The 26,299-nt window shown below is 46.8% G+C and overlaps 1 protein-coding gene across 2 annotated transcripts in view; it reads left to right on the top strand.

Moving 5' to 3' along the window:
- KLHL29 (kelch like family member 29) overlaps positions 1–26,299 on the top strand; it is a 1,101,789-nt gene that overhangs the window by 271,569 nt on the left and 803,921 nt on the right. For both annotated transcript variants that reach the window (XM_085610611.1, XM_085610612.1), the window contains exon 3: positions 24,470–24,551. The gene's annotated coding sequence lies outside the window, so the exon portion shown is untranslated. The remainder of the gene's footprint in view (positions 1–24,469; positions 24,552–26,299) is intronic.

Below are 26,299 nucleotides of genomic sequence, written 5' to 3'. Positions count from 1 at the left end.
CACTTGCCAGGTCGACATGGCAGTTAAAATTGCACTCAGACACTGCAATGGCAGGCCTGAGACATGTCTACAGGGCTACTCAGGAGGGTGGCACAACCAGTGCTGCAGGCCCACTAGTAGCATTTGATTTACAGGTCCAGGGCAGACGAAGTGCGCTTTTCTAAGGGCTTACCAGTAAATCAAAGATGCCAATCTAAGATAACCTATTAGAATCACAGTTTACACCGGGAACACTTGACCTTTAGCACTGATCAGCAGTGGGAAAGTGCCCAGAGTACATAAGCAGTAAAAATGAAGTCCAGCACACAGTCAAAAATACAGGAGGTAGAGGCAAAAAGACAGGGGAAACCACGCCAAGGAGGCCAGGTTTAATAGGCGTTGTCTTTTTTATTTTGTGTTGAAAAGACTTTATTTAAAACCTCAGAGTACAACAAAAAAGGTAAACAACAAAAACAGTCCTGTGGAAACTTCAATCATCATCTTAATCGAAACTCACTTAAGCCTTTAAATGTTTGAGGGACAAGAGGGCTAAGGGAAAAAGAAAAAAAAGTGATATAGAAAAAAGAAACATCACTTATACACAGAATAATATTAATAATAATATTAATAAAAAATACCTAAATATATAAAAAGGTGCTAACAATTAGCCTTAACAACATTTTTAGAAATTAAATGTAAAGTAAGTAGTAACAGAGAGCCAATGCATTCATGTAGGCTGAAAGGTTTCAGACAATGTGCAATTGGCAGATGAAACACAATGACAAACTTGATGCAAAAATGTATTCAATGGTAACCATAAGAGCTGGACGTTCTGAGAAGGTGAATAAAGAGCAGCGTGTATAGTTGCTAACTTATGATGTGAACAGACTCAATCCCACCAAATCTTATCTGATCATTTAGATGAGGATTTCCAATTAAACGCAATTTGTTGAAAAGCTATTGCTAATCATATATCCGTTAATTTATTCTTAGGAAGTGAAGGGATAAAATAAAGTTAAAGTGCCTACAAAAAGATGCTGGATATTAAATGAAAGTTGTTGCTTAAAAATCTTTTTTTTAATTGGGACCAAACCCTATGCCAAAAGAAAGTGTATTAGGACAACTAAACAGCATATTCATAAGGACACCTTTAGGAAAGTCACATGGCCAACATTCAGGGGAGTTATCTGGTGAGAATTTGGCACATTATATAGGGGTAAAATATCATCTGTGATCAAGAAAACAAAGATTGTGTAATACTGGTGAATCTAGAGATTTTATAAAGATGTGACCAAACAATATTCCAGAAGTATGTGTTCCAATTCTCACCAAGAACTTTTTCCCATAAAAGTTCTGTTTTGGACTTGGTTCGAGAAGAATTAGTAAAGGAAAGAGATCTATAGTGGAAACTCTTGGGCCAGTTTTGATAAAAGCGGTTAAGTCAGATCAGAGGAAGACAGAAACAGGAGTATGTTGTATAGAAAAATAAGTATGCAGGACCACATTAATAAGCAGTGCAAAACGAGTATGAAAATATCTAGGACAGTGGAAAACACGTCTAAAATGGGGGAAATCGATTGGAGCACCATTTTCGAGTAACTGAGCAACCCAAATAATACCTTTTATCTTTCCATAAAAGCCAACATATTGGTCTGTTATTTATCTTAATAAGTGAGTTATACCGTAATGGCATAGTAAGGAACAAAGAAGGAGTTAGGATAGCTTGAGAGGACATGGATTGAATCAAAGAAATGGTATGATGGAAAATGGGCGAGTTAAAAAAGGGAGATATAGAGGAGAAAGATAAAACATCTCTAGGAGTAAAGGGATGTAAAAGAGTTGTTTCTGCAGTCAACCATAAAAAAGAAAAGGGAGAAAGCGAGTCTAAAGTCCGGATGGATGCTTGACCTAAAACAAATGCTGTATGGTAATGATGATAGAAATCTGGAAAGTTCACCCCTCCTTATAGCTTAGGTTTTTGTAAGAAAGAATGATAGAGATACTCTTGATTTCCTATTATTCCATTAAAATGTAATAAGCATAGAATTGACTTTGTTAAAGAATTTCTTAGGAATATGAACTGGCAACATGGAAATGAGAGAGAGTAAAAGAGGGGATATTGTCTTAAATAAATCCAAGCGATCCCACCAAGAGAGATAAGGGATTCTAAGAGGAGATAGTAGTCTGTTTTAGTAAGAAGTTCCTTAGAATAAATGTTGATGGAATTTGAGATCGAAGTTGTGAACCAAATGCCCAGGTATTTCATTTTAGAGGAAGCAGCCCATTGAAGTCCAGTGATCAAGAAGGGCTGTTTTAGGGTATATTAGTTGAGTGGCAGAATTTCAGTTTTATCCTAATTGATCTTGTAGCCAGAAACATCAGAGAAAAGGGCTAATTGTGAAGTAAGGCAGACAAAGAAATTTCTGGAGAAGAGATAAAGAGGAGAATATCATCGGCATAGGCTGTCCATTTTTAATGTTGATCACCACAATGAAAGCCAGATATAAAAGGATTAAACTGACTATGAGATAGAAACAGTTCAAGAGCCAGAACAAATAGTAAGGGGGAAGAGGACATCCCTGCCTAACGTCGCAGGAAAATAAGTAGAAACTTTACCATTAACGAGAACGGTTGCACGCTGAGATTGATAAAGAAGGGAGATGAGAGCTATAAATTTAGGGTCAGGTTAAAGATTTTAACATAAAATCCCAATTTATCCTATGAAATGCTTTCTTTGCATCTATTGTGATTGCTGTAAGGGGAGAGTTGAGAACGGGATATTTACTAAATATATTAAGAAATAACCTGGTATTGTCGATCCTAGCTGAACTTTACTGAAACCTAACTGCTCTTTCCCGATGAGAATTGGAAGAAAAGTTTTCAAACGGAGTGCTAAAAGTTTAGCATAAACTTTATAATCTAGGTTTACGAATTAAATGGGTCTATAAGTTTTACAGTAAGCAGGTTCATTGCTATCCTTATGGATATGACATACCGTAGCTTCATGACAATTGCCACAAGTTGAATTAGATGTAATAAAGTGTTAAAATAACTAAAGTAAGTGAGAAAGGATGATTTTGGATAAAAGAAGATAAAACTCTATTTAAACCATCTGGTCTTGGTGTTTTCCCTGACTTGAATGTTTTGAGCATCTGAGAAATTTCATTAAGATTCAGATTAGCTTCCAATGAATCAAAGTGCAAATCAGAGAGAAGGGGGCGAGGGAAAGATTGTACATACTCCTCAATGTCAGATTGGGGTTTCTGTGGTATATAAATTTCATAAAATTTCAACAAACTCCTTCAAGATGTCCTGATGATTTGTAATCGAGATGGCTGCCAATAATAATATAGGAGACACAGCCAGATAAAGTACCATACGCTTCTCATGCCAGACTGTAGAAAAGAAACCTTCTATACTTCAGGAAAAATAATAGAGGAGCTAAGAGGACAATATACTGAAACAATACAACATAGCAAGGTCAGTATAATGGAAACAGTACTGGACGGTTAGCAGCGAAGCTCAATCCAAAAGAATGAGAAGAATATGCAGAAAAACTCCAAAAGGCCATATTATTCAATAAATAAAAACGTGCAGCCAAGTATTTTGTAGTGCGCTATTATGAAGTAGAAAGTCCAGTGCAGCTAAGTAGCAGGCGGTACACAAAGGTACAGTAATCATATCCTCCAGTTCCATTCAACTGCAAAGCTCAAATAGAATGATAAACAGAAGTATGCTTTATCATTAAGCAGAAACTCCAGCGTAGCTAAATAACATACAGCGTGATAAATAGCTAAGTGCGACTGAGGTGAAGTCAAAATGGCTGTCGCAAGTAAGCCACAGCCGCAATGAGGAAAAAAAGAAGCAAGAAACACATTACCGGAGTAGAAAGCGAAGCCCAGGCATCCTCTGGTATTCCGCTGCTCGCTTCACCTGAGTAGACAGCGAAGCCCAGGCATCCTCTGGTATTCCGCTGCTCGCTTCACCTGAGTAGAAAGCGACGCCCAGGCATCCTCTGGTATTCCGCTGCTCGCTTCACCCGAGTAGAAAGCGAAGCCCAGGCATCCTCTGGTATTCCGCTGCTCGCTTCACCGGAGTAGAAAGCAAAGCCCAGGCTTCCTCTGGTATTCCACTGCTCGCTTCACCCGAGTAGAAAGCGAAGCCTAGGCTTCCTCTGGTATTCCGCTGCTCGCTTCACCTGAGTAGAAAGCGAAGCCCAGGCTTCCTCTGGTATTCCGCTGCCCGCTTCACCTGAGTAGAAAGCGAAGCCCAGGCATCCTCTGGTATTCCGCTGCTCGCTTCACCTGAGTAGAAAGCGAAGCGCAGGCACCCTCTGGTATTCCGCTGCTCGCTTCACCTGAGTAGAAAGCGAAGCCCAGACATCCTCTGGTATTCCGCTGCTCGCTTCACCTGAGTAGACAGCGAAGCCCAGGCATCCTCTGGTATTCCGCTGCTCGCTTCACCTGAGTAGAAAGCGACGCCCAGGCATCCTCTGGTATTCCGCTGCTCGCTTCACCCGAGTAGAAAGCGAAGCCCAGGCATCCTCTGGTATTCCGCTGCTCGCTTCACCGGAGTAGAAAGCAAAGCCCAGGCTTCCTCTGGTATTCCACTGCTCGCTTCACCCGAGTAGAAAGCGAAGCCTAGGCTTCCTCTGGTATTCCGCTGCTCGCTTCACCTGAGTAGAAAGCGAAGCCCAGGCTTCCTCTGGTATTCCGCTGCCCGCTTCACCTGAGTAGAAAGCGAAGCCCAGGCATCCTCTGGTATTCCGCTGCTCGCTTCACCTGAGTAGAAAGCGAAGCGCAGGCACCCTCTGGTATTCCGCTGCTCGCTTCACCTGAGTAGAAAGCGAAGCCCAGGCATCCTCTGGTATTCCGCTGCTCGCTTCACCTGAGTAGAAAGCGAAGCCCAGGCTTCCTCCGGTATTCCGCTGCTGTAGAAGCCTGAAATCTCTGTGAAGAGACTACGAATACGCAAGAAAAGCGTAGTTAGCTCTTCCGAGTGGTGGAGCTTAATATTCTTAGGTGGTGCTGAAGCCATTTTTAGTTGCTGATATAAGTAATTGTGTTATACTTCTGAAACGTGCAGGTCTCCTATCCCCACGCCCCTCCCCAGGCAGTTCAAGCTGCCCCACCCTCAGACATTACTCAGTCACCGGCCGACACCTGCTACGGAGCCACGCACAGTACATGTATATCATTTCAACCTCCCAAAAATCTGAAAACCCTCTGTTTCAAACATCAGTGAAACTGTGTTGTTGGATAAGCCTACAAGCAATTCGGTTCTGCAGTGCACGCTACGCCAAATGTTTTGATAAATACAAAATAATCGTATATCTGCAGTGGAAGGGAAGCAGATGCCTGCTGTGAAATATTTCGGCGGAGGACAGTAAATGAAAAGACATGAAATTGTTATTTGAGACACGTTTCCGTGTTCACAATACGGGACGCCAGGTACACATTAAAGCAGCAGACAAACAAAGATCATTTGCCTAATTGAAAGGAAATACAAGTTTTTGATACTTGCCACCAATCCTGCCGTTTACATGTCTGTCAAGTAGTCGATGTTGTGTCTGACACTTTCAGCCAGATCTATGTTAAGTGCACAGAAGTTTGACTGGCTGGCTTGTTTTTATTTTAACATTAGTTGTAGGTTTAAAAACCCCATCGTGCAATTGTTGCCCGCCACAAAACTAAAGACCCAGTGAAGGTGTCACAGTTGAAATGGATTATTTTATTATGGTACCAGTACCACTCCCATGCCCCGGTCCCCCGTAGATCGCCCATTTCCCCTGCTGCACAACACGCAGTGCTCTATTATATGCATTGCTGTGGGGCACCTCACCCAGTGCTCCCTTGAGGAACATCACCCTGCAGTATATTGCTAGAGCAGCCCTCCCAGATGCAGATCACCCTAAGCTGCCTGTCCTGCTGCACCTCACACAATGTTGTCCTGCTGCAGCTTGCCCCATGATTCCCTAAGGAACATCACCCTGAAGAGCACCCCACAGGTGCAGGTCAACAGATGTGCTGCCGCACCTCGCCCCATGCTGTCTTGCCGCACCTCGCCCCATGCTGTCTTGCCGCACCTCGCCCCATGCTGTCTTGCCGCACCTCGCCCCATGCTGTCTTGCCGCACCTCGCCCCATGCTGTCTTGCCGCACCTCGCCCCATGCTGTCTTGCCGCACCTCGCCCCATGCTGTCTTGCCGCACCTCGCCCCATGCTGTCTTGCCGCACCTCGCCCCATGCTGTCTTGCCGCACCTCGCCCCATGCTGTCTTGCCGCACCTCGCCCCATGCTGTCTTGCCGCACCTCGCCCCATGCTGTCTTGCCGCACCTTGCCCCATGCTGTCTTGCCGCACCTCGCCCCATGCTGTCTTGCCGCACCTCGCCCCATGCTGTCTTGCCGCACCTCGCCCCATGCTGTCTTGCCGCACCTCACCCCATGCTGTCTTGCCGCACCTCACCCCATGCTGTCTTGCCACACCTCGTCCCATGCTCTCTTGCCGCGCCATGGCAGACGCTGTCTTGCCACGCCATGGCTGACTCGGTCTTGCTGCACCTCGCCGACTCGGTCTTGCTGCACCTCGCCGACTCGGTCTTGCTGCACCTTGCCGACTCGGTCTTGCTGCACCTTGCCGACTCGGTCTTGCTGCACCTTGCCGACTCGGTCTTGCTGCACCTCGCCAACTCGGTCTTGCTGCACCTCGCCGACTCGGTCTTGCTGCACCTCGCCGACTCGGTCTTGCTGCACCTCGCCGACTCGGTCTTGCTGCACCTCGCCGACTCGGTCTTGCTGCACCTCGCCGACTCGGTCTTGCTGCACCTCGCCCGGTGCGGTCTTGCTGCACCTCGCCCGGTGCGGTCTTGCTGCACCTCGCCCGGTGCGGTCTTGCTGCACCTCGCCCGGTGCGGTCTTGCTGCACCTCGCCCGGTGCGGTCTTGCTGCACCTCGCCCGGTGCGGTCTTGCTGCACCTCGCCCGGTGCGGTCTTGCTGCACCTCGCCCGGTGCGGTCTTGCTGCACCTCGCCCGGTGCGGTCTTGCTGCACCTCGCCCGGTGCGGTCTTGCTGCACCTCGCCCGGTGCGGTCTTGCTGCACCTCGCCCGGTGCGGTCTTGCTGCACCTCGCCCGGTGCGGTCTTGCTGCACCTCGCCCGGTGCGGTCCTGCTGCACCTCGCCCGGTGCGGTCCTGCTGCACCTCGCCCGGTGCGGTCCTGCTGCACCTCGCCCGGTGCGGTCCTGCTGCACCTCGCTCCCTGTGGTCCTGCTGCACCTCGCCCCCCGTGCGGTCCTGCTGCACCTCGCCCCCTGCGGTCCTGCTGCACATCGCCCCCTGCGGTCCTGCTGCACCTCGCCCCCTGCAGACCTGCTGCACCTCGCTTGAAGCGGTCCTGCTGCACACCACACTGTGCTGCCCTCCTGTGCTTTATGCTGAACACCATCCTGTGCTCAGCTAACGTGCATAACCCTATATGTCGTGCGGCACAGTGCTAAATGTGATTGCTGCTGTTTCTGCATTATTCTTTTAGTTTGTTGGTCTGTATACATGGTTGTCTACATGCTATATAACTTTGTGAAAATCGGAATCTGCGGGTGTATTGGTTTACACGCATGTCTTGACTAATGCTGCATTCCTCTGTGCATGTAATATATAAAAGGCAGAAGACTATTAGTTATAGCAATGCTTCTTTGAAATAAAAGCAAAGTCACATTGATTTGTACTATTTCTGCTTTTCAGAATTTGTAATAATTTAGCAAACTGATTTTGTCTCACACCTACTTTCATCTTTCACATTCTAAAGCGCCACACGCTGAAGTCTACCCATGCAGTGTGGACTGGAGCAACCCTCCAAGCAAAGCTTAAAGCTCCTCATCACACAATCAGAACACACTCCGCAAAAATAATTAGCTGTATCTTTGGATCGGTGTAAATCATATGAAATCTGCCCCCTCCGCCCCAGTGTATTCATTTCATGTACATTGACACTGAGTATGTATCATCGGGACACACACTGAGTGTTCTGCAAAAGGTACACTGTGTATTCAGGGACAGGCCTTCTTTTATTTCAAGTCAGACTCTTTTCACTGGGCATCTGTTCGTAGCAGGTCTGTGCCAGAATAGCAGTTTATAAAGCACAAAGGAGGCACTGTAGAGCACTGCCATGTGGCGGGTTACATGGTGTATCCTAAATATAGCTGGCAATACATTGCATCCGATGACAGTCATGCAGACTTCATTTGTAAATATGCAGGTGGACCCTAGCGGTGGCAAGTGTGGGCTAAACTTGAAGGCCTGTCCACCACAATACATACTGAAGTTCACATACAGTCTTGTGGACAGTCCTTCGAAGCAGCACACCCTAGAGCAACTCTGTCACTGAGATCACAAGACCGTTGAGGCTAGTCCACCTCACCCATTGGTACCTCCATCGGCCTTGTTTAAGCAGTAGTAGTGCAACTCGCCAGGGAAAGGCAATGCAGGATTTGCAATTAGCAAACTTCACACTCTCTGCTTCATGCACAAGCATATTTAACATATGCTGCTGATTTTGGGGCCACTGGAATTATGCTGCGATGGAAGACAACATTATTTTGCATTGTTGACAAAATTATGCAGCAAAAAAAGGCTGCAGTGTAATGCAGTACATTGCTGGTACCTTATTATTTTGACATTTATATATACACTAGCAGTCGCTGCAAAGATTGTGCCTTATTAGTACCAGTATAACATACAAATGCAGTAGTGAGAAAGGTGATCACTCAACTTTTGCAAAGGGCCATCCACTTCGCAGCAACACGGTCAAATGTTTTAGTAACTTTTGCTCTATTTGAGCTACAAACTGTTTTATGTTAAAATCGTCAGATTATGCAGCAGAGGATGTGGTAAATATGGCAGAGCCATAATTATGTGAAAAACATTTGCAAACTAGGAAATTTTGCCATTCATGTTTAAACTGCTCTTGTGGAAAAAGGGAGGAGAAGTGCTGATGACAGAATCTGCTTGGCTCGGAGACAAATGGCTTGAGACTTCACTTTTAAGCGTATTTGGGGCATTCTGTGATTGGAAACGTATTCCACTTTATGAATGCATTTTAATGTCAGTAACTCATATTAAACCTTAAACATGTGTATCCATTGGTTGAATTAAATAACGTAATAAGTTGTATGAAGTCAGTAAAATACCAAACAAATACTAAAACATTTTGGATGTTTTCTTTTTCTGGCCACATCTGACTCCGCCCACTGACTCAGTCCTTTGGTTGAATGAATGAAATTAGCTTTATTCGGTTTTCATTTTGGCACTTGGAAAAACCATGAAAGCACAGTTTATAGTAGCATTTCATCGTTATATGTACAATAATCATAAAAGCATTATTATAAAAAAATTCACAGCTTGATTTATATAATGACAATTCATATTTGGTTATTTGGTTGTTCCCGTCCTCTGATTCTCCACCCAGAGTTCCCCAACTTTTTTCCCTGCACTTTGACCACTGCCCCTTCCCTCTGGGTTGCTCCTCTGATGAGCACCCAGTGGGTTCATTTTCTGTGCAGCTCCTGCTGCTTGCCCCCTTCCCACCGGTCCGCCCCTCATGTGCACCAAGCGGGTTAATTTTGGATGGTGTTCATGCTGAAGCTTTGCAGTACTGAGACATGGTTTCGTTCACAGCCGTTCATTCTTTTTAGGCTGTGACAGTTACACCCAGTGGTGGTCCCATAGCAGGATTGAGAGATCTCTGGTGCCCGTGGTGTGCTTTCCCCTTCCCCTACACCTAATAATACATTTACCTTGTGACACCACCATCCTGAAGCGTGGCGGGGCCACGTGGATCGTAGGCTGCAGCAGTGCTTAATAAAAGGTATGCCACACCACTTTCACTATCTTGTCCGGAAGACCCCGAGCGGTCTTCCGCAGTTTATTTATCCCCTCGGGTTGAGCCCGGGGTGTTTGCATGCGTGTTAGTCGCTACATTGTAGGAGAGAGCCCGGGTGGCTCTCTACATCCCTCCTTTCTTTTAGTACCAGACCATCAGGTCCTCTAGATTCATGGAGAGGTGCATACAAAGTCTTTCAGTCTTTGACTTGGCGCAGGGTTCAGCCAGAGACCATACTTCTGGCTCCGGGAGCTGGAACTGGCTACTGCGCTGGATGGGGTGTTCATGGGTAACTCGGGTGCTTCATCAGGACTGGCTGGCCCAGCCAGGGGCACAGCCTCTTCGCTCGGCGACGAACTCAGTGCTCCTGGCGAGACTGGTGGGGAGAGACCCAGGGTGGTCTCCGGACTGTCTGACACCTCGTGGCCAGATTCACTATCGCAGATCTTCTTGAAACTTGCTACAAATCTCTAGTGACGGACTGCTGTCCCCACTGGGCAGTGACCAAGGTCCCATGAATGCCAACGACGGTCCACTCCTCCGGCTCATAGGGTTTCTGGAACTTCCAGCCAGGGTGCCTATCCTTGATCACCACACGATCTCCCGCTCTCAGCTGGGGCTCTTGTGCCCAGCGGGCCTCACTGGCCTTGCAGTTCGTCGACTTCCTTCTTGCCTGAACCGCTTCATTGTCTCATTCCGAGGGCTCCCAGCTCGGGTCCGACAGGATACTGTCTTGCGGGGGCAGCTTGAACAGTAGGTGAGACGGCGCGCACTTGGTTGTGCTGTGGGGCGTCTATCGATAGGCACCAAGGAATTGGTCCAGAGCCGCCTCTGTGTCTTCCCCTTGGTCTACAGCAATGCGCAGTGCTCGGTTAAGTGTTCGCATCAGACGTTCCACCTCCCTGTTGGCTTGAGGCCACAGTGGGGTGATCTTCCGGTGATGAATCGCTTTGTTCTCGAAGTACTCTTGGAATTCCCAGCCCCGGAACGGAGGTCTGTTGTCCCCTTTGATTTCCTCGGGCAGCCCCATCATTGCAAATGTCTTGTCCAGAACTCTCTTCACATGTGTGAACGCTGTTGACGCTACCACCTCTACAACAAGGAACTTCAAAAAAGAGTCGACCATGACCAGCATGTGACGCCTGTCGGGCAAACTTCCAAAGTCAAGTCTGACTATTGCCCAGTGGGTCTCACTGGGTTCTTCAGTAATCACTGGCGCCGGCGCCGGATCTCCCCCTGTGATTCTGCAGGCATGGCACTGTCTCACCATTTCTTCTTCCATGGAGTCCATTGCTGGGAACCAGACCCTGTTCCGCAGCCTGGTCATTGTCTTGGCCATCCCCAGGTGTCCGACGAGTGCCAGCGTGAGAATCCGTTTCTGCAGCCTTTCTGGAATTACGATCAGATGTCCTCTCAAGGCGACCCCTTGATCCCCCACGCTGAGTTCGTGGCACACTTGCCAGAGCTGTTGAGCGTGGCTGACTTCCATCCTGGGAGTGTGGGCTCCATCCATGAAGTGTGTCCAGCCATTGTTCCCCAGTGTGGTTTTCACCCGGGATAATGTCTCATCTTCGTTAGTGGCACTGCCGATCTCCTAGAGCGTCATGGCTGTGGGGCACTCTCCTTGCGACATCATCTTCAAGCATGCTTCAACGATGCATGCATCTGATGACGGTTCTGGAGGCGACATGGACTCAGGGTGGCGTGATAGGTAGTCAGCCGGGTTGTAGGCCCCGGGACGAAATATGACCTTGAAATTGTATGACTGCAGCAGCACAGCCCATCGCTCAATTCTCGGGGGCGCCAGTCTGGATGATCCTGCGAAGAGCGGGAGTAAAGGCTTGTGGTTGGTCACCACGTGGAATTCTTGGCCGCACAAGTAGAGGTGAAAATGTTGACATGCCCATTTAATGGCCAGGGCCTCCCTCTCAATTTGGGCATATCTTGTTTCAGTGTCAGTGAGGGCCTTGCTTGCGTAAGCCACTGGCCTCCAGACTTCAGGGCTGTGCTCCTGAAGAAGGACCGCCCCCAGGCCCACCGGGCTGGCGTCAACGATTAGTTCAGTGCGCCGCCCCGGATGGAAGCAGGCCATTACCGTTTTGTCCAGCAGTCCTGCCTTGATGTCGTTGAATGCTTTATTGGCGTCCCCAGTCCACTCCCACTTGTGATCATTGCGTGAGAGAGCCCGGAGCGGCTCTGACATGGCAGCGAGGTTTGGAATGAATCTTCCACAGTATGTGGCCATGCCGAGAAAGCTTCTTACTTCTGAGGGTTCCTCGGTGTGCTGGCTGCTCGGATGGCCGCGGCCTTCTTGGGGTCCACTAGGGGTCCCTCTCTGGTGAAGGTATACCCGAAGAAATCGACAGATTTTTGGTAGTACGAGCATTTTCACTTGTGAAGGGTTAGCCCGCAGCCTTCTAGTCTCTTCAGGGTGGCTCAGAGATGAGTGTGATGATCTTCTAACGTGTCTGTGAACACCAGGATGTCATCACTGAGGTTAATCATGCCCTGCAGACCCGACAGTGCTTCTCTGATGGCGTTTTGGAAGACTTTGGCTGCCGACGACACCCCAAAACTGAGTCTCTTATACCTCCGGAGACCAACGTGCATCGAGAAGGTGGTGATATACCTACTCTCGGGTTCAAGTTCTAATTGATGTATCCTGCGTTTAAATCCAGTTTTGAGAACCACTTGGCTCCATTCAGGTCTACCACTATGTCGTCCATGGTGGGAGTAATGTGGCGTTCTCTCTTGACGGCCGTGTTCAGTAGCCTCATGGCCACGCAGAGCCGGATGGCTCCGGGCTGCTTGGGTTTGGGAGCCAGGACCAGCGGGGACACCCACGGGGTGGGGCCAGAGACCTTCTCAATCACGTCGAGATCTTCGAGCTTTTTCAGCTCTTCCTCCACCTGCGGGCGAAGATTGAACGGCACTCGGCGGTGCCTCAGGGCGACTGGCCTCACTGTGGGATCAATGTGGGGTTTGAACCTCTTCCCCTTGAGTTTCCCCAGTCCAGTGAATGGTGCTGGAAACTCCTTCAGAATGGTTTCAGCGTGGGAGTCATGGATCTGGTTGGCAAAGAAGACAAGCCCCAGGTCTTCAGCAGTATGGCAGCTGAGCAGTGTCCCCTTCCGTCCTTCTGTGATGTGGAACCTGGTTTCCGTAGTGTGCTTTCTACTGGCTACTTTGGCATGGATAACTCCTCGGAGAGTAAGTGGATCCGTCCCTCCGTAAGTATAAATCCGGGCCTGGCGGGTGCAAGCGGGGGCCGTGGCGATAGGCGGTCATATGACTCAGAGTCCATCACGTTGACAGATGCACCTGTGTTGATGAGGGCCTGAACCGCCGTTCCTTCCACTGAGACGGAGCACATTGGTGGTGGCCTTCGGCGATGGTCAGTCCTGCTGACATACGACACGACAAACACCTCATCATCATCCTCAAGAGCGAGGCACCTTTCCTGCTGCGGGACTTCCCTTGTCAATGGCGAATCGGCGATGGAGACCTGGCGAAGGCGTTGCGACATACCTCGTGGCTTCGATGGAGTTTGTCTGGACTGTCCACTGTGGCACACTTTGGCGTAGTGGTTGAGCTTGCCGCAGCGTGAGCATGTCTTCCCCTTCGCCCCGCAGATGGCTGTCGCTGAGTGATCCTCTCCACAGTACCCACACTGCCCACCCGGTTGCATTCTCGGTGCTTGGCGGGCGGTGTTGGGGCGTCGTTGGATTGCCTCGACCTTCTCTTCTTTGATGGGCGCGTGCCTGGACGCTTGCGGCGCGGCAACTGGTGTGTGTAGTGCAGCCTCCATTTCAACAGCTCGCACATCCAACAGCTCATGGGAGCGGATGAGGATCTCGTCTAGCAAGATCCCAGGTTGACGAAGGATCAGTTTTCGCAGGAGTTTGGAGCGACACCCCAGGATGATTTGATCTTGTATCCCTTCCCTATGATCCGTGAAGGTGCACGTGCTGGTCAGCTGGCGCAGCCGCGCGTAGAACATGTCGACAGACTCCGTGTCTGACTGCGACGTCCTCCTGAACTTCTCGAAGTCGGGGTTTAGTTGGGGGTCAAAGTGCCTGTTGAGCGCGGCGACCGCAGCATTGTAGTAGTCATTGTTGCCCGTGTTAGGGAGCGTTTCAAAGAGGTCATAGATTTCTGAGCTTCTGTAGTAGATGAGAAGCGACCGTTTCACGGAGCCATCGGTTTCCCTGGTACCTTTGAAATAATGGTTGAGCCATCCAACCCACGCTTTCCATTGTGGCGCAGCCGTGGCAGGGTCTGAGGCTTCACTGAACGGTGGTAGAGGTGCCACGGCCGTGTGGCTGTGCCCTGGGGGTGGTGCATTGGCACCTCTGTCTGGATTGCTCCCTCCGGCCTGTTGGTTGGGAGCACCAGTCGTCGGTGGGTTGCTCATGGCGACTGTGCGTCTGCGCGCCGGTGTGAAGGCGTGACTTTGATGCTGAGAATCCGTGGGTGGATGTGCGCACTAGTGCGTGGTCACGCGCGACGGACTGTTCTTTGGCCTTGATGGCGCAGAAGAGGCGACCTTGCTCCCTGTCGCTGACTGGGGTGACGCCGTCTCCTCGGCGCGCATGCAGGGGGACAACCCAGGCACCAAACCCTTGTATGTGCTGGTGGGCCTTGCTGGGATCCCAGTGTCTCTTAACTTTTTTTTTTCCCTCCCTTTTTTTTTTTTTTTTATGATGGCTGAGGAAAAATCCTGCTCTTTCTCCCCCTCCTTTTCCTTATCTTCCTGGTGGGTGCAGACAGCGAGTTGGGCAGCTGTCAATTTGGGGCCTTGCAGCAGTACGGGTGGCAGTGAGAGTTGGGGCCTAGCAGCAGGCCCAGACGCTGGTAGACGGCAGGGGGGCTGAAGGCAGGAGCGAGATGCCTTTTGCTGGTGCAGCCGACGCGGGGAGCAGGAGAGGCGCCCACACCACTACGGGGCACACCGCGGGAAGATCCTCGCGCGGCAGCCACTCACCCCAGATGTCTCCGGCCGCAACGAGCGTCGCCAGCTGAACGCGCTCCCGCTTGTCAGGGAGATACGTGGGCGGGTGCTGGGCACAGCGGCGGAGGACTTGGGGCCGGTTCTTGCAGGCATGGGACAGGCAGCCACGGCAGGGGCGGTGGAACACAGGCCGCAGAGGCCGACAGTGGCGCGCGGAGGCACCGGGCAGCTTTCCTCACAGCAGGCAGGAGCGGAGCGATGCGGGTGGGCTCCGCAGGCTCTCAGCTGATTGCCAGGCAGGCGGTGATGTACACACGAGGCACAACTGGCCTTGTCGCCAATGTAGCACGGCGGGGCCACGTGGATCGTAGGCCGCAGCAGCGCTTAATAAAAGGTATGCCACACCACTTTCACTATCTTGGCCGGAAGACCCAGAGCGGTCTTCCGCCGTTTATTTATCCCCACGGGTCAAGCCCGCCCCGAGGGGTGTATGCATGTGTGTTAGTCGCTACATTGTAGGAGAGAGCCCGGGTGGCTCTCTACACATCCCACTACATTTGCATTGCTGCCCAAGATGGAATGGACAAATCTTAACTGCTTAAGTTTGTCCCACTTCCACACACAAATCACTATCTTCATGTTGAAATGCGACTCTTGATTAGAGTTTGTACTTTAGAATCAATAGTTCCAAGCTACAAGTTTTCACAGTTCTATACAAAGGAGTCCCCCATAAGCACCAAATGGGTAATTTGTGTCTGAGACGATTTTGGTGTGCATCTTTTTTTGCACACGTGTAATACAGTACAAACAAGTGGCTACAAGCTTCCTTGTTCCAAATGTTGCTGTTTGAGACTTTTACTGTTAATGTCTACACTGCAGGGGTGTCAGCCAGTAGTCGACACAAAGAACCAATTACACCCCATGAGCGGAGAATCATGGTTCAATCAAAATATTGGATAAGTTTGTCAAATAGACTGAAGAGATTAACTTTGAAAGTTTTTGCTACTTTCTGAGAATTATAGCAAGTATACTTTATTTAATCAATGAAAACATTCTGACAGGTCTCTTAATGAGCTTAATAGTGTCTAGTTATTCGTTTTTTGTATTGCAGTTATAAGTGCAAACGAAATGACATAGCTCAACCTCGCGCCACATGTGAATATATTAACCTAGTACCTAATTTGTCCAATCCAGTTGTCCTACAGCCCAGGGCTAGACCATCAAACACCCCTGGAATCTTTCCTGTGTTCCTGCTTAGTGAAAGATACTTGTTTTTCTAAACTATAGAGCCTCGGATTGACTCTTCAGGTTGCATGCACTACCCTTAGTCCAAGGTGAAAATGTTTGAATGTCTGGGGCCAGTCAAAACTTTGTGTGTTTACTCAAGTTTCACTAAAGAGTAAAAATATAGAAGAAACACCTCCCTAATCCTGAGTCATACAATTATGTTTTGCAGGCATTTGCACCTGCACGTTGAATGTCCTCAAATGGCAACTTTTCTAATACGTGTACATGCCCAAGGAGATAACAAAGTGGTGACTGTTAGCAAGAAGACCCACACAGTTGTAAATTTGTAGTAAATCTCAAATCTCCAAACGTTTTTCACTCAACTTCAAACAGATTCACTCTAAAAATGGAGAGTGTGAGTGTGTAATTAGTTTGGAGAAGTCCTCCCAAAATGCTTATTGAATGGTGGTTACGGGGAGAGGATTTCTCCCCCAGGAAAATATCTTCCTGGTTGAAACGAGAAAAGAAAAGACAATGTGATGTGGATTTTATGCTTGAAATTACGATGCATAAGGAAAGTATCGTTGAGGGTGTGTACTTTGTCTAGAAGTGCTGAAACAGTTTTTAAGGTGGTTAGTCCACCTCTTAAAGTCCCCAAAGCTCAATCTGAGCTTTCCTTGCTCATTCCTGTTTTTGAGTTTGAGATCATTTTTTGGACACTCTCGCCCCCAAAACTCCCCTTTTACAACCTCCTCCTTTAAGTCTCCAAACTCCCTCCAAATCTCCCTTCTTCATTAGTTTTTCCTCATTTTGTGAAAGTTTAATGGAACCTCCCAAAACTTGAATTTAACAACCTCCTCCTTCTTCACAACCCAGGATGCCAGAATCTAACCACACCTTCTTCAACTCGTGCCATCTTCAGTTTAAGATAATTAATTTATAAAATGTTATTGTTTTATAATCATATTAATATTGTGTTTTTAACTGCTTTGATAAACCTATTTTGTGAAAGTATTTAGCATACAAAATCGAATTATGCCTTTTAATGGGCTTTACTACATTTCGTCTTTACTACACTACCACCGAGTTCCTCCAATACTTTCTTGAAATGTTTTTCTTGATTATTTTTTTTCCACTTTGGAGAATTATGGTTATTAACTTCTGTCTGCTTCTTCTGGTAATCACAGCTGGCATTCATGTAGTGAAACCTGTCATTCATATACATCTTCCACTGCGCAACTGAATCCCTACTGTTTTCAAAGTTCGATAATTCCTCAGTGGGTTGTAGCCACAAAAGCAGTAAAAACCTGATATATATTTCCTTGCCAATTGAAAGGAATGGGGTGCACTGATTTACTGCCCTCCTTTCTTTGTGTTTCATAGAACTTTTATTTGTAAGTTTCATCCATTGCTATGTGTTTTATTCATTTGGAAAGCTTGCCAGTTTAGCAAAGGATTTGTCGTTTGAAAACCTTTTTATATATATGTAGCTCCTACACCGGGGAGGAACGGGAGAAGTCGCCTAGGATCCATGCAGGAAACTTTCCTTGTGGCAGTTCTGACAAACAGGGGTTTCCCCTCCCCTCCTCCCATGGGGCCAGTAGCTTTGGTTTTTAGGGCTTGAATCTAGGAGCCATCCAATTGTGGAGTGTGACAGTGATCACGCCCACACAGTGGTACACTCTTGCCACTTTTGGTAAGAACAGAGCCCCCATTTACATATTTAGGTCCTGATGAATGCCCTGGACCCTCCTTGGCCAAGAAGACAGAAACATGTCGACCTCTAAACACAACGGTTAGGGGACACTAATTCCCCCACATACCGTCACCTCCTTTTAAACATCATATAGTTACCTTTCACATTAAAAAACACAATGAGGATAACTATAATGATTTTTAATCTCACTCACTCATACACGGGCCCCCACTTAGTTTAGAAGTGCATCCCTGTCGTCAGGTGTGTGCCCGCCCTCTATCAAACCAAGGTTTTAGAGGGCGAAGACTGGTCAATGATGAAGCATGACACCAGGTGGTGTGTGAGACCAGTCCGTTACTTTTTGTGAGATGTCCCCACTCACAATATAACTCAAACCTTATAGTGGCTATCACTTTAGGAGCAGCTCTTTTGTGGTTAAACCTCCAAAAAGGGTACCACCGATGGGATGGGTCTGCCTTCGGCACCGTCTGTACCCTTTGAACCTGATTCAGGTTCTGCACTGGCGTCGGTGTGGACTTTGGCATTGACACCAGTAGCACAGCAACCTACCATGGTCTCCGACTCCATGCCAAATTCATCTAGATCTTAACAGAGGCTGTTCCTAGATTTGGATGTGGCAAAACCCCTCAGAATCAACCACAGTTTTATACCATGCTGTCACACACAGACCATGCACCAACTTTTTGGCTCTGACTTTGACCAGAGCCAGCCATATGGAGATCGCAATGGAGGAGATAGGGAAGAGTTTGCCACCCCTTATGTTGAAGACAATTGACATGTGCTTACAGGATGCAAGTGGGTTGGATATCTTGCCTGATATTGTGTTATTGTCCTCCTAAAATGTCTTTGCACTAAGGATAATTTGATTGACGTTGAAGGCCTTTCTGACGACCATCAAGTGCAAGCTGGTTCAGGTTCTCACAGACTGCACCACCGCCACGGGGCACTGCAGTACGCAGGGCGGGTGGGGTCTTTGGCTCTGTGCTAGGAGGTGCTGTGTCTCTTGAGCTGGCTGAGCTTTAAGGGCATTTCCCTGGTGACACACCACCTGGTGGGATCTTTAACCAGCAGGACAGATGAGCTCAGCCACAGCCACCTAGCAGATCATGAATGGCAACTACACCTGGAGGTGGCACAGGGTATCTTCCAGCAATGGGATGAACCCTGGCTTGATCTCTTTACCACTGTTGAGAACATGCAGTGACAACTTTTTTGCGCACTGGAGTTCCCAAGAATGCATTCCCTTCCACATAAGATTCCTGTACGCCTTCCTGCTGTGGCATCTCCTGCCCTGAGTTCTAAAGAAGATCTGGAATGCCAGGCCCAAGTCATTCTAGTGGCGCCGGATTGGGCCTGGAGGGTATTTATCCAGAACGTCTAGCATTTTTCCTATGATCAGTCTGCCCTTCAGCAGGTTCTTTTGTCATAACCGGAAGTCTTTCTTGCACCTGGGACTGCGTTCACATCATCTGCACCTTAAAAGAATAAGCAGTAGTTTGAGAAAAAACCATGCCTGAAATTTGCCCTCTGACTTTCAAGTACAACAAATGCCACAAGATTAAAAGAAAATTGAACGTCCTCTTTATCGCACCTTCTCCTTCTCATCTCCTTCAGTACATTTCCATGGTATATAATCCTTAGACTAAGGGTTTAAACTGGCTGATGAGAACTCACCTACTCTAGGGTTTGTTGTCAGTTAGGGAATCCTCTGCCCTTATTTTTAGGTTGAGCATTCGAGACCTCTTGTATATAGTTTAGTATATACTTATATGTGTATGTACTTTGTGGGCTCTGGAGATCAGCCCGAGAACTTGCCTGCTTCCGCTTAGGGACTTACTTTCTGTTCAATTGCCTCTATTTAACTGCCTTGATAGAATACGACCAGTAGAGGTCAGTAAAATACCAGAGTTGTTTTCTTCTGAGGAACTTTATTTTTTTTAATTTTTCTGGCAATTGCCTCTATTTAACTTTCTCGCTAGCAAATACCAGAATCACTTTAGCATTCTCTAGATTCCAGTCCATAGAAATTGTCTTCCACGAGCACCCATAGACAATAATTTCTTCAAATTTTGTATTTTCAGTGATCTGACCACCGAAGGCCTTATTTTATATTAAAATCAGAGCTTTGGACTATACCGTTTCCCACTGAAAGGCAATATTTCTCTCCATGTTTTCCCATACCTGGCTTATCACACAGTTTTGGTGCTTACTTTCCCTCCATGTTAAAGAACGGCAGATGTTTCAGCACCCAGGCTAATGTGCTGCATACCTAAATACATATAAGGTCCCAAAGCCGAGACCGATTGCATTGCAAATGCTTGTTTTTCTTGCCCTGCTTTTTTCCTCCTGATTGTTCACACAGACATTATGTTAATATTTATTTTAAAAAGTCTTTAATTTCACGTGCATGTGTTACTGCATATGTAATAATGTGGTTGTCTTATATGCATGCATGTACTAAGCGTTTTAATTATTATAAATATTTGGCATCTATGATTTCAGCGTTTCTTCCAGAATCTGAGAACTGCGAATTTTTTGTTTTCTTTATTATACCAAACCGTGAGATTGAAAAGAGTGTCGGTTTGTTTTCCTTTCTGCGGTGTTTTGACTAACTTGTAATGTTAACTGTCAGCATTACAAGCTGTTTTAGCCTAACCAAAACATAAGTGGTATGTGTAGTAATAAATCGTCTGTTTATCCGAGACTTTTAAATCAACACAGCTTTCATATTGTTTCATTGAATGATAGAATTTGTTTGACGAATTATTGTCGCTCTAACAGCTACATTATTTTTTAGAGCTACATGTAGTATGTTGTGTGTTTTTTGTTAAGATTTCTGTCTTTTTTTGGTCGGTATTTCCTTCGTGAAAATGTTATTATTATCACAGATTCATTTGAATTCTTTGAAAAAATGAGTTTGCAAACATTGTATTTTAGGACCTGTTAGATCTGGGGGTCTCTAGTTGGCAGAGGTATACACCTTAGACCAAATAGGGACCCTTGCTTCTAGTCAGGGTACAAGGACACACACGGTAGATAACCCCTGCTCACCCTCTAGGTAGCTTGGCTCGAGCAGACAGGCTTATCCCCAAGGCAATGTGTAAGGTATTTGCACGTAGACACCACAATGATCCCCCCTCCGCACACCACAAACTTAGACCACACAGGTGAGTTATATCAAAAATAATATATTTTTATTTAGTTTCCGCCGTTGAAATCAAGCATCACAGGTTTACACTATATTCGCTTTCTTGGTTGGTCGGGATCTCAAGACGATAGTCTCTAGTCTCTTGCGTGATTCGATACTCACTGAGAATGAATCAGTTCGTAGGCTCTTGTTGTTTAGGCAGCTACGTTGCTCCGACGGGGTCACTGCGCTCGTTGTACAAAGCGCTCCTCTGGCTGTTCGGTGCAAGGTTTCCACAACTCCCTCGACGAGCCTTCAGTGACGATGTTGACGTCACCGGAGTCAGCCACTCACAGCGCGGCTTCGTAGAGCAGGGAAGTACGACTCTCGGTCTGCTTCAGGCCTCCGGGTCGCGGCAAGGCACGTGCCGATGAGCACGTCGGTCTTCCTGAGGCGGCAACCGGTGTCAGGCCCGGATCAGCGCGGTACTCTCCAGCAAGGCAGAGAGCAGCCAGCCCACTTTACCGGCAGATGTTTGAGAAGCTTGGTAGAACAGTCCACGGTCCCTGCAGCACACAGCAGCACAGGGGGGACACAGCAGAGTCTTGGGTTCGGGGCAACCTTTCTATCCCTGGGTTGCGAAACAGGAGGCCAGCTCTTCTCAGGCCCTTGGAGATTCGGTTTAAGACACAGCACACAGCAAAGTCTTGTTTGGTCAAGTGGGTAGAGTCAGCACACAGCAGGACCCCTTCTCCTCCTCAGCTTCAGTTGTACAGCAGAACAGGTCAGCCCTTAGAGCACACAGCAAGGCAATCTTCCTTTTAGTTCTTCAGCGGTCCGTCTTTCAGCAGAGGTTCCTCTTGATGGTAGAATCTAAAAATCTGTTGTCAGGGGTCCTTTACTTATACCCCTAAAAGTCTTTGAAGTCTTTGTGCAAGTGGGTCCTGAGCCCGGTCTGATCCAGTTCTGGGTGTTGCTGGAGCACTTTGTTTTCCTGGCTTCTACTTTCTTTTCAGAGTGAGGGGCAGAGTCGTCAGCCGCCCAGCAGGAGGTGGAGCCAGCACCGTGGCAGGCAGGCACAGCCCTATTCACTCCCAGGTGCTATCTCCTCCCTCCACTCTCCTTGCAAATGTCACCATTCAGCAGAGGGCTGACTCAGCCAACCTCCCGGGGGATCCCCAGCCCCTGTCACTCTCAAGCCAGACAGTCAATCCACAAGCATGCCCAGGCACACAGAAGGGTCAGACAAGAGAACAGCTACTCTCTAAAAAGTACTATTCTCCAACTCAGGATTTAAAAACAACCTCTCCTAAAAGATGTGTTATTAAATGCTGAGCTCAGGGATATCAAACACTCATGTCTTATCTTGTTCCTATGAGAAGATAGGCGGATAGCCATTGGCACCAGCCTCCCCCATGTTAGCCTATGGAGCAAGATAACCTTGCAGCAGTGAACACACAAAATGGCCGTTGTTCACTACCAGAACATGTTACCTGCACTAGTACATGCTCTACCTTTTGCATACACTGCACCCTGCCCAGGGGGGTACCTTGGGCCTTCCATAGGGATGACTGACGTGTATAAAAAGGGAAGGGTTAGGCCCGGTCAGTGTGGACACTGGCCAGGAGGACATGGCAGTCCGGGGACTGCAGGCAGGCCTGCGGTGGCAGGCCTGAGACACTGTTTTAGGGCTACACCGGTGGGCGGCGCAATCAGCGCTGCAGACCCACTAGTAACATCTGTCATCACCAGCCCTGGCACACACAGTGCACTTTACTAGGGACTTCATGGTGATACAAATATGCCAATCAGGTATATCCAATCAATACGATATTTTACACAGGGAGCACTTACACTCTGGCACTGATTAGCAGTGGCAGAGTGTCCAAAGCATCTAAACCAGCAAAAACGAAATCCAGCACAGCATCAAAAATCCAGGTAGTAGAGGCAAAAGATAGGGGAAAAACCCACGCCAAGGATGTCAGGTCTAACAGGACCTACTTGACAAAAACTCACGCTTACATCAGAATGTCTGTAAGATTTAAGCTACAATAAATTAGATAATACGCTCTTTAAAAATTAGCCCATCTGAAGCTATTTAAATAAATCTATTTTAGCTCCCTAGTTGTCACTGTCCACAGCCTTGGTCTCTGAGTCATGATTACCAGCTTGGGGAAATATTCAGAATAAAACATACTTCCTCTATTTTTCATTTTTTCTAAATAAATGTAGACAAAGGAGGCGTATGGTTTCAGTCTCCATTTATGTCTAAAAAACCCCCAGCAAAAACTGACATTTTTAATATTTGATCATAATCCTAGTGTATTGGAAGGCATACATGAATCTGGTCTGTTCTACAGCACATTGAAATTGAAGTCATAATTTTGCAGAATATTAAATTGAAATGACAATAGTTATATAACACTTCTAAGGACAAATCCTTATTCTAACTGCTTACATTTTGCACATGGATGAAAGAGAGCTGGGTGCAGGTTTTTGGAAAAATTGCGCTGCTTACATCACGTGCACCAACACATTGACTATGCTTCAGTGCATCCGCTCCGGGTAGAACAACTCCGAAACAAGGAGCAGTGCCCACGCTCCGTGGTCCTGAGCTGCGCTGTCTGCAGAGCATGTGCTCACTCATGGAGTTACAGCGCTAGCTTATAAACGGAAACCAGCATCTGCAATGGAATAGGTTTCGCATTCGCGAGAGTTTAAGCTATTGGCATTGTAAATGGCAATGTCTTTTATTGATCTGTTTTGCTAATTAACACATGAATAAAAGGCATAGTTATTTACAATGCCAATAGCTCAAACTTTTGTAAATGTGAGCCCTATTCAAAGAAGAGGCCGTCGTTGTCCCAAGCTGCTCCGAAAGTTAAAGCGTGAATGGTGCACTGAATGTTGCAGGAAAGCATGTCGTGCCTGCAGTAAGAGAAACTCATTAAAGAAGTATTGCTTACAAACTAACAAAGGCGAACCGTGTAACAACCGAAGTACAAGGGCAAGTCCTCATGGGAGGTTACAAATGAAGACAAGGCCGTACTAAGGAGGGACTAACACGCCTATTAACGAATCAGAAGCCAGCATTTACGAAGGATAATGACACAAGCCAGTGACGAAGCGGGGCTTTAATTCCATACTTTAATACTGCATGCCGCGGAGCGGTGCATGCGCTGCCCAGGCTTCACCTAGGAATAGCACTCTTGAAATGAGAGCACAGCTTCAATCCGTGCTCACTTTTTAAGGACTCACTGTGTCTGCAGAATATTACTTGATTGATGACTTTTGGCCAAATACTTAATCGCATTGCATTTTACCAAATAAACTTAATTTTTATACTCATATAAATGAGTTGACGTAGCAATAAAACGAATTCCCCTGTAGGTCTGAGACAGTGAAGAAGGCTCTTTTGGATGTGTTCTTTTATCTAGAAATGTCCTCATTTTACGACATTCGGCAAATAGTTCCCCACTCTTGGTTCCGTGTGCAGTGCTCCATGGTGGTCTGTGGTGCTTGATTGTTCTCGCAATGTCTGCTTGGTCCGCTCTACAGCCATCCTCATGCTGTGTTTTTTTTAATCTTACAGGTGGTTCATGGATTGATTAGAGACCACACCATGAGTTCTCAATGACACACAACAGAAAAAGAGTGTAGAAAGCGACAGACAGGTAAGAGGCACCTTTTCTAAATAGTCTTCATTTTCGTTTTTTCTTGTTGGTGTAAATAATATCTGTGCCATAAAGTTCCAGAGATAAAAAGTCCTCCTCTCCCATGAACATTTGAAATGTATCTGGGTGAGTGAAAGCTTGAGCAGTTCATGTAATCTGCATTGACTGAAAGTTGATTCAGTTTTAACAGCAAAAAGGGAATAGACTAGTGAAAATGCAAGGACGAAAAGAAGAGTATTTAGTCCTGGTTAAAGTAAAATGTTCGGGTTGTTTGCGTTTGTTGGGTAATCCTGAACATGCTACTTGGAGGTCATGATTTACTAGCAGAAGTGGTGGTTCTGCTCTGTGGCGCACAGTACTGTAAAGGCTCTCATGGGAAGGAAAGAACACGGCTTCCTGTGATGAGATGAGCTATTACTAAGATTCTGGGAAGCACCATATACGATTCTTGCATTATTAATAGGAATTTTATAAACCACATGCATGTGGTGTTTGGGAAGAAAAAGTTAAGAACCTCGTTTACTAGAAGTCCGTATTGTTGGCTTGAACAGTACACTAGGTCCAGTAACACTTTAAGGCAAGGTTGTCTGTCACAGCCCCTGGAGAATCCGGTCTGTGGCAGAATTTCGGTATCAGGTAGTCTCATTAACATTCATTCCACGTATTAATGAATCCAGGATTTGTAAAGTTTGTCAAAAAACCTGTGAGGGTCCGAAGGCACTGAGTTGTAGGTGCAGGGAGAATAAGTGAAATGCCCAGAATCACAAGATGTTGACGCGGAGTCTCGAATCTGGATCCCACCAGCTCCGAAGTCGGCAGCTGAGGCTGTTATGCCAGGTCCACTCCCTTACATTTGTTTAAAGCAGATATCCTTAAAATATGTTATTGTTCCGGCCCTTCATTACTTATGTTGGACAGTGCTACTGTAGTGAGTCTTTACTCCTCTGCGATAGCATGCTTTATAGTAATTTGGATAAATATTACTCCAGTCCATTGTAATTGTCCTGTGATCTTTCAGTGCTTATTTTCATGTTAAACTATCATTCTCAGGTTGTCTGCATTGTCTGTTTTATTCATGTATGTATTTATTTACAGCTATTACCATATGTTGCAAATTAGGACAGGTTTTCATTTTGATACATAGAAGGAATCTTATAAAACATATGTCTTAAGTATGTCCATGCAGGAGGCTAAGAATGACACGGACAGACAGACCTGTTGAGTACAGTACAACCTGACGTATAAAGAGGACCATCGCCAAGGGGCAAATGCTTCAAAGCATTACCTCTACAAAATGCGTGAGAAGTGTATCCAGTCCTGGCTTTAAACTTGCCATTCTTGAATCCATAGTTTTGTTTTCCTATTTTAAATAGAGTGCTTCAGTTCCAGAAATGCAACCACTAAATGAACTGTGCCTGTCATTAGGCGACATAGTAACTGTGCCTAAAGCAACCTGGTGTGGTGCTTATGCTTTGCATACAGAAGTGTTGGTTAAATTAGCACGAGTCAGGGACTTGTCAATTGCAAATGCATTATTGAAGCTCTAAAGACTATAGCATAAAAAGTTGGAATTAATAAGAAGATAAAGGGAAGAAGTCTTGCTCAGTCATCTTAAGGATTTTGGGACCCCAGGCAGGACATGTTCTGGGACACCACTTTGCAAACAATGTTGCTGGTTTATTTTACCCATTGTCATATAATTCAAGCTTTTTGATTTCCAAACAGTATTGAATTATACTTTAAACCTT

This window comes from Triturus cristatus, chromosome 6, assembly GCF_964204655.1.
Source record: "Triturus cristatus chromosome 6, aTriCri1.1, whole genome shotgun sequence".
Taxonomy (NCBI): Eukaryota; Metazoa; Chordata; class Amphibia; order Caudata; family Salamandridae; genus Triturus; species Triturus cristatus.
Note: the sequence above shows the minus strand (reverse complement) of the source record. Positions and strands in the feature narration are given on the sequence as shown.